This window comes from Mustela lutreola, chromosome 9, assembly GCF_030435805.1.
Source record: "Mustela lutreola isolate mMusLut2 chromosome 9, mMusLut2.pri, whole genome shotgun sequence".
NCBI classification, from domain to species: domain Eukaryota; kingdom Metazoa; phylum Chordata; class Mammalia; order Carnivora; family Mustelidae; genus Mustela; species Mustela lutreola.
This window is the reverse complement of record NC_081298.1, coordinates 7,823,103-7,836,251: the sequence shown is the minus strand read 5'-3', so window position 1 is coordinate 7,836,251 and position 13,149 is coordinate 7,823,103. Positions and strand designations below refer to the sequence as shown.

The 13,149-nt window shown below is 47.5% G+C and overlaps 1 long non-coding RNA gene across 2 annotated transcripts in view; it reads left to right on the top strand.

Moving 5' to 3' along the window:
• Positions 1-2,798: 2,798 nt before the first annotated feature.
• LOC131807948 (uncharacterized) overlaps positions 2,799-13,149 on the top strand; it is a 39,605-nt gene continuing 29,254 nt past the window's right edge. Inside the window, exons 1-3 of one of the 2 annotated variants that reach the window (XR_009344623.1) lie at positions 2,799-3,061; positions 3,526-3,657; positions 4,206-4,494. This is a non-coding gene — a long non-coding RNA (uncharacterized LOC131807948). Of the gene's footprint in view, positions 3,062-3,525; positions 3,658-4,205; positions 4,495-13,149 lie in introns of those variants that run through there. The other variant, XR_009344622.1, reaches the window with a different exon arrangement.

Genomic DNA, 13,149 nt, shown 5'->3' with positions numbered 1-13,149 from the left:
TCCCACCATCCGCAGAAGCAGCCGGGCTTTCAACGAGGCAGAGGCCAGCTCCACTTGTTTTCTCATGAAACCTCAATGAACCCATCTATAGAATGGGGACAGTAATGTCGAGGTTGTGAGAATGAAATGATTTAAGTCATTTAGTTCAGGGCTTCTAGGTACTTAGTAGGTGACTATAGTGTCATCATGAATGGGGAAGAGGAGGCACAAAGCAATTGTCTCCTGTCACGGATGCTGAGTTCTGTAAGAAAATGTGACCTGTTTTCTCTGAGCAGTGGGATTAGGCGGAGGTAGATCTTCTTTTCCAGAAGGAAAAGAAGGTAGATCTTCTTTTCCAGAAGGAAAAGAAGGTAGATCTTCTTTTCCAGAAAGGGGAATGTGTGGGATGATGGAGAAGGCACTAAACTTGTATCAGAGACCTGGTACACCTGCCCCCTTGCCTCAGGGCCTCGCTGCACTCATGGCATAAAGTCGGTTTCTTTAGATCGGGGACCTCTAAGGGGAATGAAATCTGGGGTATTGGTTCCCAGGGATGGGCACAGGGGTCTTAATAATTACACAGGCCGTGATCCAATTATTCAGGGAAATAAGGTGCTAAGCAAATTAAGCAGATGTCTAAATTATGACTATGAGACTTATCAGAGCTTTAAGGTGCCTGTGATGTGGCAGATCTCCAAACGGTGTGTGGTAGATGCTATTTCCCAAACTAACTTGAAAGACACTTTGGAATCACTTCACTTGATCATCTGTGAAACTCTTCTAGACCTGAAATTCTGAGATTTGAATATTTGGGCCATGTCGAATGGCTGGGGTTTTGTTTGTTTGCTTGGTTTTTTTTTTTTTTTTTTTTTTTTTTTGTGGGTTTTTTGTTTCTTTGATAAAGAGAGCAAGAGTGAATGGAGTGGGGGAGAGGGAGAATCTCAGGCAGGTTCCACGCTCAGGGCAAAGTGGCCGGGCTCCGTCCCACAACCCTGAGATCACGACCTGAGCTGAAATCGCCCAATCAACAGAACCACCCAGACGTCCCGAATGGCTGGTTCTTCAGAGGACAGCAACAAAACGTTTCTTCTTAGGACTTAAGGTTATTGATAAGGCAAAGCCTCTTTCTCTTTTACCTCAGGAGACCGACGTGATCATTTGATACGTTACCCTTCAATTGCATCGCTGGCTCCTACAGATGTTAAAGGACTGAACCTGGAGTTAGAGTCAAGGGCGAAGTGATACTGGTATTCTGAGTAGCGAGGAAGAGGGTGGCGAGCCAGCCCCAACATGAGTTCGCGCACGCAGATGAAGAGGTCTCAAGACGTCGAGCTGTCAGAGGTATCTGAACCAGAACAGGACGGCTATGACAACAAATAGCTCTCATTTTAGCTTTTTTTTAAAAATAGTGTCCTGATTTATCATATTCTTAAATGATAGAACTGCTACGCAGAAAAATCGTGATCATCACCAGTTGCTAAGTGTCTACCGTGTGCTTAGGATGAGTCTGTCTGTTCCTATCCCAGCAAGAGTTCCATCCTTTTGAGGCCGGTCCTTTTACTTTCCCCCTTTCTGCCGGCGAGGAAATGGAGACAGACTAAGTAAGCCAAAATTCCAAAAGCACGGGTCCAAATTCTGAGCTCACCAATTCTTAGCCAAGTGGCCTTGGGCAAATTGCCCATCTGCTTTAAGATCTGTTGGCACCTTTGCAACACTGGAATCATAATAGTATCTAAATATCAGGGTGATTGCAGAAAGTTTCTGACACACGCTCAATACTCAATAAATGTTAGCATTTATTTTTAAATCATCGTCATTATTACTATATTGACATATGTGTTACAATGCCCTAATTCTGTCTCAGGGGTAAGTGCTTTTTATATAAAATGCCAACATAAAAGGTGTACGTGGCATAAGGGATAAAAGCTCTGCTCTTTAAAGTCGTAAGTTTATGCAGTTTCTTCCCTAGTGTATTAAAGTTGTTCGTAAAGAGTCTTATGGGGGCTAACAACTTGGAACAAAAGCATATGGAAATATACAAGTGTGGGAACCGGCGGGGACCACAACGTGCAGCAGCCACTTTAGAAAGTCAATGTGGCCAGATCTAATAAAGATAAGGCTGTATATCCGCATGACCCAGAAATCCCAGAGGAGCCTGGAGGGGTCCCCCTCCCCGACTCCTCCCACCGGGCACAAGGAGACACGGATGGGAACGTCGACAATAATGTGAAATAATAAAATATGGAAACACACAGAAGGTCCGGCGACAAGGTGACGGGCCATGGAATATTACAGTGAAGTTAAAAATCAATGAATTGGAAATGGAAGTATCAGCAAGGTATGCTCTTAAAACCATAATGTTGGATAAGAAGAAAATTACAGAAAGGCACATGCCTCATGAGACCTGCAGAGAATGCCATCTATTTATTATGAATATGTTCCTAAGTAACAACCATATGAAATGTGCTTTGAAATGATGAACGCCAAATTCAGGAATTCAAGGTAGCAGTTATTTCTGGGAGAGAGGAGATACGGCTGGAGTTGCTGGAAGGAAATCAGGGCAGTCCAACCGGACCTTCTTCTCCGGGTCTGTTTTGTAGTCGCAATGTCTTTAGCACCTTACGCTTCGATGTCCATTTTTTCGGAACAGCATTTTCTTCCCGCTCCAAGCCTTCTCTACAAAGGCTTTGGGTTTAGGGGTTTCTGGTACCAAGGGTTAGGACTTGTTTTCCACAGTGTTCTGATGAGAAGTCGTAAGCACACGCGGGGTCGGGGTTGAGTTAATTATTTAGAGCAGCTCGCGGTGGGTGGGTGTGAGCCGGGTGAGCCGTGCTGGCAGCTGCTGCCTCCAGCCACGGTGGCCGCAGACTGGAGACCAAAGGCCGGGTCCGCCGCGTCCCTGCGGGTCACCTGGCAGGCTCAGCGGCTTGTCAGCAGGGTGGATCGGACCTACTGAGGGAGCTGCGTGTTTGTGCAGTTACGACTGACCTCCGAAGGGAGGGTTCAGAGAGGCCAGGAAGGTCGGACCTTCCGGCCAAAGTGTGACTTGGCCACTGAAAGGCGAGGTGGACCAGCAGAGCAGGTGAGGCATCGGGTTCACAGATGAGATCAGCGTCACCCGGACGAGTCCAATGGGACGACTCTGTGCGTGTGTGTGTGTGTGTGCATGTGTGTGTGTGCATGTGTGTGTGTGTGTGAACAAGCGAAGCAGTACATTAAAATACATGCATTAAATGTAACGTAAATAACTTGGTGTAAAAGAGCGCATGCACTTCCAGCTCAGCCCGCTGGGAACCGTGGAGTGTCTAACCTTGCGCTGACAGACACTGAGATGACTCATCTGATACAAGAGGGCTTTTGTCTCCCTTGAAGAGCTTGTATTCCCAGGAAGCCAGGTGGAAACACAGGAGAATTCTCTGTGGGCTGGTTTGTGGTAGGTTGGACGAAGGAAAAAAAAATTGTTTTTATGGAGGTCAGAACGCTGAGAAATGACATCTGTCCCCTTGACAGATTTCTAAGTGTGCTCTGCTGGATTGTTCTCTGTAGGCCCAGGATTGCACGCCATTTCGTGTATAGACCATGTGGTCTCCATCCATTCATCCATTGGGTGCTCTCAAAAGTGTTTCAACTTTCCGCTTTGAAAATCTCAAGGGATGGAAACACTAAAAGAATAACACCGTAAGTGCATTTTTTACCTTTCACCCAGATCCTTCAAACTGTTAGCATTTTGTCACAATTACTTTCTCCCTCTCTTTATTTATTTTTTTTTAAAGATTTTATTTATTTATTTGACAGAGAGAGAGATCACAAGTAGGCAAAGAGGCAGGCAGAGAGAGAGGAAGGGAAGTAGGCTCCCCACTAAGTAGAGAGCCCGATGCGGGGTTTGATGCCAGGACCCTGAGATCATGAGCTGAGTCCAAGGCAGAGGCTTTAACCCACCGAGCCACCCAGGCGCCCTGAAATTCTAAACGTTTAATGCTGGCACAACACTATTACCAGTCTCGTCCACACGCAAATCTCTTAATTGTGCCCCACCCCCAAATGCTATTTCAAGCAATCAGTTTTCTGATCCCAGATCCAGGGTCCCATATGGTCCCGTCATGTTCCTTTCATTCCCTTTATGCTAGAATAGTTCTTGTCTTTTGGAGAGAACAGGCCAGCTGTTGGGCCAAACGACTCTCAGTTTGGGTTTGTTTTTCTGATTCCTTCCTCCTGACTGGATTCAGGTGAAGCATCTTGACCGGCCTCCTCCACGCGTGGTGTTGTCTGCACATCAGGGCGTCTGACCAGGAAGGCTGCGATCAGTTTGTGCTTCGATTAGCCATGGGAATTGGGATCTCTTGGTGAGGTGGGGGTTTCGACACTTTTCAGATGTCACTTACTGGAAAGAGTTTGTTACCACGATTTGCTCCCTGGAGCATCCAGGTGGCTGGAGAGGGTGTCTGGCTTCAGGAGGGCCCTTCTTAAATCCTCCAGAAGAGAGCTGAGTGTCTGCCAGTTGCCCAGAACTTAAAAGACCCCCTCCTGTCCTCCCAGTGCCCCCAGAGCCCACCTTCTAATGGAGAGGGACAGGCAGCAAGCAATCTCTGTGAAGAGTAAGTCCATTTAAGTTGTGCCAAGTGTTGTGAAGGAGATAAAACTAGGCAATGGGACAGAGAGTAAGCCAGGGACAAAGTCACTCCATTTAAACGAGCCCTCGCCTTTCGGGAGTATCCTTGGCGGTGGGAAGCCCAGGAAATGAACAGATTCATGGTGAGTCACGAGGAACTGGGAAGCTGGTAAAGCACAGGGCGTCCTGGAAGGGTCTCTGTGTGGAACCTGGATGACCTTGTTCAGGAGGTGCCATTGGATGGGCACTGAAATGAGGGGAAGACAAAGGCAGGAGGCGCTGGTGGGGATGGTCCAGGCTGAGGGAATGGTGTGTGCACAGACACGGAGGTGGGGCCCTGCTGGGTGAGCTGGAGGGAAAGCCGGAGCCTCCCCCACCCCCCGGGTACGGCGTGCATAGAAGCCCCAGGAAATGGGAACTGAGGCATGGCCAGACTGAGACTGCGGAGGGCTTCTAGGCCATGGCAAGGACTTAAGATTTTTATCTTTCGTGCAATGTGAGGCTGAGAGCCAGGAACAGTGGAATCCATATTTTAAAAGTGTCACTTTGACGATTTTGTAGAGAACCCGAAGAAGGGTGGTGGGCGGGGCTGCGCCCAAGGAGGCAGGGAGACCAGTATCCAGATGAAAGAAGTGGCCTTCAGGAGAACCGTGAGCTCATTTTGCTTGCCTGTGTCTCCCTGTGCTTAACGAGGGACGCTCAGTGTTTGCTAAATGGATGGATGGATGGATGGATGGATGGAAGGAACAATACATTTGCTTCTATTATTATTAATTTTCAGGCATAGAAACTCATCAGATGGTTGGTACATTTGCATTATGTTGATTAGCTAAGGTAGGACATGCCTGCAGAATTTGCTTTCCTGTAGATTTCCAGAAGGGGGCTGCCTGCAGGAGAAATTCCACTATGAATCAGAAGAGGGAAATGAAGGAGTAGCCATTTTTGTCATCTCTGCAGCTCTCTCAAGCTGCCACTGATCTATCCTCGGATCGAGTCTCCACCAGGCCCCTGACCAGCCCCTTCCCCTCATGGAGATAAGAGGCAAAGGGAAAAGACACGGTTCTGGTGTGTCTTGGAGGTTCTGGATTGTCTTTGGTGTCCCCTACTTTCTATCCATCTTCCCACCTACCAGTTCTGCTGACTTCAGGTCTTGTACAAGAAACAGAACTAGGACATTTGAGGCTCATCTCTCAGCTCCCACAATTGCGTAAAGTCTCATCCCATAATAAGTCCCTTTTCTGGGCCATGCATCGTGGCTTTACTCCTACAAACCAACCCTCAATGATCCAGGCTGATTCTGAGTGTTTACCAACCTTAGAGCTTCTTGAACTTTAATGAATTTTAGAGAAATACTATTAACTTTTTTAAGGTCAGTTTATAAATATAACTGGTCAACCTCTTATTTATTCTGGAATCAACAATGCTTATCTAAATACACCAAAAAAAAAAAAAAAGCTTTCAAATGGATGAATGTGGTTCTTCTCGGGTTTTATAGATATTTGGTAAGAGAGTTGTTTTTTAATTGTTTGTCCAAGAGGAATGGAAGAACTTGTCTCTGATTCAGTTTTGCAATACGTGAATGGAATGACTCCGCGGTGAGTCGTGGAGGTGATCAAGTTCAGCTGGCAATCATTGGCAGACCCCTGGCTTCTCTGTTTGGGAGCTGTGACCTTTAAGTTGAGTTCCTGAGACCAAAGTTCAGTCCCAATTTCAGGCCGGATCTACGGGATCTGAATTTGGGGGCTTTATGGGGAAAGGAGACACAGAAGAGGAAGAGAAGTGTCTATATGAGATCTGGGCCATTGGGACACAGGGAAGAGGTCACTGGGTTTTGTGACAGTTGAGATCTCAAGCTCTGCAGTCAGCCAGAACCAGAGTTGGATCTCAATGACCCCGTATGATTGCTGAGTAGCCAAAAGCAATTTACAGCGTGTCTTGGAGGCTCGGTATCTTGTTTTATAAGGTGGGGTGATAATCCCTTTCTCATAGTGTTTGCAAAGGTCAAGTGGGACTGTATGTACCCAGTAAGGACTCTGTAGCGTGCCCGGCACCCAGGGCAGCAAATAAGAGAATGTCTGACTTAGGTGACCAGGGATGAGTTCATGAACGTTCCTGTGCCTCAACTTCCTCATCCGTAAAATGGAGCTATTGATAGTGTCCGCTCAGTGAAGTTTTCACAAATATTAAAGAGTAAATAGCAGTGTGAGGAGGACGGCAAACGTTAGATACGGATTCTGGTACCAACACTTCATCACTGTGTGACCTTGGGAAAATTACCTAATGTCTCTCACTCTGTTTCTGGACCTCATTAGCCAAGCCTGGGAATAAGCAGCCACAGCACTGAACTGTGTGTGAGGGCTGCATACCACCATGTATGCAGAGCCATTAGCAGCCCGGCACATAGTAGGTGCTCAGTAAGTACTGGTTGTTATTGTCGCTGCCCTTATCGTGATGATTAGCCAAGGGCAAAGGTCTGAGCGAGGTGCATTGCATGCCTAATTGCATGCAATTAGAGTTTTTTGTTGTTGTTGTTGTTATTATTATTTTTAAAAATTTCTTTTCAGTGTAACAGTATTCATTGTTTTTGCACCACACCCAGTGCTCCATGCAATCCGTGCCTTCCTTAATACCCACCACCTGGCTCCCCCAACTTCCCACCCCCTGCCCCTTCTTTGTTTTCAGCTCCTAGGGCTGTTCCTCTTTGAGAAGCCATTAGAAGAATGAGAGCAGGGGTCAAAGCGACCAGCCTGTTTGTTCATCTTTTCCTCGGTGGAGCTGAGCCCCTAACTGCTCTACTCTACCACCTCTAGTTATTTTTTAAAGAACGTATCTGGAGGAGTAAGTGAACTGAGCAGCCAAAGCGCCCAGGACCGTTGTTTCTCTTGCTGAGTGTATGATGAATGTAGCCGGTTGAGTACCTGCCCCGTGAGGCTTCAGGTGTTATTTCTAGAACGCATTGGAAAGCCCTAAAAGCCAGGGAGGTCTCTCTGTGTTGGGGGTGCAACTGGCTGAGCTTTCAGTTCGCCTCAGGTTCTGTCCCTTGGCACTGAACATGGGAATGCGGAGGTGCTTCTCGGGGCTGGTAGGGGACACAAAACCTGACCCTCTGGTAGTCCCGAGGCAAGAACTTAATGAATTCCTGCTTCTTACTAATAGGGGACAACACAACAGAAGACGGGGAGCTTCTTCACAGAGGTTTCGATGACATCAGCGAGGGTGCTGGTTGTTAATAGGCGGGAAAATGAACCCCGATCTCACGAGGGGCGTGATTTCTCTCTGTGCCCTCCTGGTAAGGGAGAGGCAAGAAGGTTCTGGAGCAATGGCCTGTGTTGCTAACTGAAGTCAGTTATTGCAGGGCATGAAATGGGTTAGGTGAGTGGATCGTGCCTCCACGGAGCGGGTGTGTAATACACAGATTTGCATCCTATCCTTGAAGTACAAAGGCAGCTGGGATCCAAACAAAGCTAGCACGTCAGATTCCACTGCTTTCTGGGACTGCAGAAGCGGGTAGGTGACACGGACCTCCGGCAGCCCGGAGAGCACAGAGCCTTCTCTGGGGGAAGCTGCCGAGCAGCCTGGCCCATTCTTGCCATCCGGGGCCACGGCCCATATCCCACTACCTTCTGTTTAAAGAGTGGCCAGGTACCCGGATTTTATGTGAAATGTCTCTTGATATGTGCATTAGCAATGGATTACATTTTTAAAAGAACACAAAATGGCATTAGTGAAACGCATGGCAAGAGCTGGGCGCAGGCTGCTCTGTGTGTGTACACGTGTGTACATGTGATACTAGTTTATGATCAACTTTAAATGGAAAGTACACATCTAGTTGGTGTCTACCTGGCTTGTAGGCACCCCAGTAGCCTGTGTCCAAGGGTCCCTGTGCTTTTAGGGTGGAGGTCGAGAGCTTCATTGGGGGAAGTAGCTCATGTCAGTCAAAAACGGAGTTTTCAGTCAGTTGGTCTGACATCCTTGCCGAGATCGTCCGTCTGGGAGCCCGCAGACGTTACTAGGAAGAGAAGGCAGGGCTGGGGGAGGGGTCAAGCAGGATCCAGAGAACAGACTGATTTTCTTTAGGGGGAGGAATAAGAGAGGATGAAATGAAGGAATAAAGAAAAATTGGACATGCAAATCCATGCTCTCTGGAGAAAGTCCCAAACCCAGAAGCCACCAGCAGAATGATGTCGAGTCTCTCTTCCTACCTTCCTCAGTGAGATATTTCAGGAGTGTGGGGAACACTTCTCTTACAGAATTCTACCGCTGAACAGAACTAAAAACTTTACCTTTTTTTTCCCTAAAGATCAATTATTTATGTCAGAAAGAGAGAAAACCTAAGGAAGAGCAGAGGGAGAGGGAGAGAGAGAGAAACTCCTGCAGACTCTTCACTGAGCACAGGGCCTGACGGGGGGCTCGGTATCAGCACCCTGAGAGCATGACCTGAGCAAAAGTCAAGAGTTGGACACCTAAATGACTGAGCCACCCAGGCCGTTTCCCCAAAACTTTACTTTTTAAACTTTCTTTTTTTTTTTTTTTTTTTCATTCTGGAGGTAAATAAAATGGAGGCTGGAGTGGCTAGAGGACTTCCCCATGGCCCACAGTGCTTGCTGGGAACTCCAATGCATGAGGGAAAGGCAAGAGATTCAAATGAGTGAGCCAGACCCAGGGGGAGGCATTGGGGACTCGAGGGGCCTGGGGCACACCCGAGAGTGCCTGGCCTGCCCACAGGGGTTCTTGTGACCCGCTGGGCCAAGCGAGGGGTTGGCCCCATACCACATGGTGCTCACTTTTGGAGAGAAGTGCAAATCCCGATTCTGAGGAGGAAATCTGACTTTTAAAAGTTGTCAACTAGTTCAAAGTTTAAAGCACACCATGGAAGCCAAACGAAGCATTTCTGAGGTCCACATTTGGCTCAAAACCTGGCAGTTTGTGACCTATATTAGAGAATTTTCCAGCACCCCACTTGTTTTCCTGATAACGTACCTCTCCTCTCACTTTCTGTCAGTGTTTTGTTTGTTTGTTTGTTTTCTCCAAAGGAAGTCAGGAGGCCTTGTTTTGATCATTTCCTTAACTCTCCATTCTGAGTAAGGACCTCAAAGAAAGACAATATTTTACTTTTGTTTCCTTCCTACCTCCCACGGGGCTGTGCTTGTTCAGCCAGAAATTCGGGACCTACACGGAAAACTAAGAACTGAAGAACCTTTCAAACTGCCATCTGAGCTCTGTTTTTTATTAAAGAATCTTCTTTTTATAGTAAACTAGAGAGAGGATGTTCAGAGTCCGGGTTCATAAGGGGCAGGGTTGTTGGATCAGCAGAGCCCCAAAATAGAATGGCAAAAATACAATCTGGTCAATCTTTAATGTTCAAATACTACTCCTTCCCCGCATGAAGGCGGCCACTGGAACGGTTCCCACCTCTGCACTTGGAACAAGGCAGTGACCGACAGGTGACTTCCACTTTTCGTGTACTCCTGACTCTCTATTCTGTTTTGTTTTATTTTATTTTATTTTATTTTTATTTTATTATTTAAGAGAGAGAGAGCATGAGCGGGGAGAGGGGCAGAGGCAGAGGGAGGGGACAAGCAGACTCAGTCCTGAACCTACACGTGACTCGATCCCAGGACCCTGACATCATGACCTGAGCCAATGTCAGACACTTCACTGACTGGCTTACCCAGGCACCCCTTGATTCTATTTCTTGATTCCACATGAGAATCTGTAAGACAACAATAAGAAAAGCAGCCCCTTAACACCTGACTTAATCATAAATCTTTTTCCTGGATTTCCATGAAACCCTGGAAAATGAGTCCGAGGCGAGTTATAAACCCATGACCTTCAGTTTCCGGTGACTCCCTTCATTTAAGACAAGGCAGTTTCCCCAGGTTATAATTTTTCCTATTTAGTGAACAAATGTGTTTACTTTAAAATGCTTATCAATGAAATCACTGAACAGACATCACCTTTCAAAGAAATGCTAGAATCGTTACCATGCTTCAAACACTTGAGGTCAGAAAAAAAAGACATTATAATAAAATAATTGGGGATAGAAATCCGAGTTTTCCCCTATTAAAATGTGCCTCGCAGACTACACACACACACACACACACACACCACTTCCAAGACGCAAGGCATTGAGCAGATACTCAGCGTGACCCGTCGCGTGGGCTCATTTCGTGGCTCTGAGCTTCACTCTCCGTGAGGCTGGTTGTAGTCGTCTCACCCTGTTCCATCTGTAAAAGGTGAGCAGTAATTGAGGCTCCCATCAGAGAGCCGTGTGGATAAAATGACATAAAACACACAGCGCTCATCATACAGGAGCTGAAGCCCGAACTAAACATTAATAAATGTGAGGACAGCTGTGCTCCTGACAGCCACCCCGATGTCCCACATGTCCCCTGCCTCCAGCCACTAAAGGATGCAGACCGAGCTATCGGATTCCAGAGCACGCACACCTTTCGAGGCCCCAGAGCAGGGTAAACACCACAGAATTCCCACCCTGAGCCGCTGACCAAATCCCAGGAGAGGCAGGAGAAGAAAGTCGAGAACATTGGGTGGTGTTTGTCTCATCAAACGTGAGAGTGTTTGTGCCTGGGAATGGCCCATCCAGCTCACTATGACGACATGTAAATGTCCCTGTAAATGACATGATGGGGGGATCCAGTATCTGTCTGGGGACACTGAAGTCCTCGGGGAAGAGACATCGTTCTGGATGCGTCAGATGAGTTTTGCAGGTGACCGCGGCTCATGAGGTCTTATATAGGGCGTGCCTGGAACGCGCAGGGAGGTTTGCTAAATAGTGTGCTATTTTGTTTTATTATTATTATTTCTTAAGATTTTATTTACTTATTGAGAGGGAGAGAGAGGGAGAGCACAAGCAGGGGGAGGGGCCAGACTCCCCCTGAGCAGGGAGCCTGATGTGGGACTCTGATCCCAGGGCCTGAGCTGAAGGCAGACGCTCACCCAACAGCTACCCAGGTGCCCCCAGAGTGTAGTATTTTAATAATAATAATTAAAAAATCACCCAGATAATCCAGCATTTCTTTTCTTTTTTCTTAAAGATTTTATTTATTTATTTATTTATTTATTAAAATATTTTATTTATTTATTTGACAGAGAGAGAGAGAGAGAGATCACAAGTAGGCAGAGGCAGGCAGAGAGAGAGGTGGAAGCAGGCTCCCCGCTGTGCAGAAAGCCCGATGCGGGGCTTGATCCCAGGACCCTGAGACCATGACCTGAGCTGAAGGCAGAGGCTTTAATACACTGAGCCACCCAGGTGCCCCTAATCCAGCATTTCTTTGTTGGACCCACTTTCTCTTCCCAGTCTCCTGCACAGACTGGGCACCACTAAAAATGGGAATAAATGGGTCCTCTGGCCTCATTTCACTTTTGTGGGCAGCCTGGGATGGCGGTGAGGGGCAGGAATGCTAGAACCAGGTGCCTGCGTCCGACTTCTGGTTGTGCCGCTGTTATTGGTTTGTTAATTTGGGGTTTGTTTGATGAAAATAATGGTGCCAACTCCTCACCTGGTTGGGAGGACTAAATGAATGCTTAGGACAATGCCCGCCTCGCGCACAGATTCCAGAAATAGGAGCCCGACCAGCTCAGCCAGTTCAGAGCGCTGACAGATTCTGGACTTCCCAGGCCCCAGGGAGGGACTCCATCCCCAAAAAGGCTCATGCACACCCTCCCCCAAGTTTTGATGGTCTTTCAAGGGTTCACAGATCTCTGCACCCACATAACTCCCGGGTTCAGACCCTGTGTCCAGAAAACACCTGAAAGGCCCCTGGAAAAGCGCGCGTGCTTATGCAAACGTCCGGCGAGCCCTGTCTTCCTTGAACCACGGCAGCATAAATAGGAAAACGGGGGCTGTTGGGGGAACATTTCATGGGCACCTGCAGGTTTTATCATTGTGTTTTAGGAAGGAAAAGAACAGGCTCTTTCAAGCTGCTGATTCATCCTCTGGTTCCTTCAAGGGAGGAAGGAGTAACTGAGAGTGTGTGGCCCTGCCGGGGCCTGCTCGGGGAGGCAGAGAGGCAGGAAGGCCGCCTTCCCTCTCCTGAGTTCCGCAGCAACCTTGTTGGAGCTCCTGAGAGGGACTTTCTGAATCATTTCTGTGTCTAGACACATCAAAAGGCAAACTGCCTGTTTATCGGGCTCACCAAATCCAGTGAGGAGACATAGGAGGGCAGGTCTCCCTCTGAATCACTCACCAGATGGAGGGAGTGGAGGTGAACAGGTTCATCGGGCAACATTCCTCACCCTCACCGGGAAGGAAAGTCAAGTTGTCTCTTGCCAGAGTCAGGCAAAAAGACACTGTTGATTCTGTCTCCATGTCTTGGTGCCAGAGCAGAACCCAAGAGGGCTTTGAAGGTACAGATTAGGTTAAGTCTTGAAGAGGAGCGGGACAGTCGTTCAGCAGTGTAGACGCATCATGAACACCTGTGGCATGAATTCAAGGGAACCCTTGCCACAAACATGGGCCACTGGTTTCACACAATTAATTAAAAGAGATATTTTCAAAATCGGACCAGCAGCAAACAGAAAATAATTGTTTGGGTTGCTCT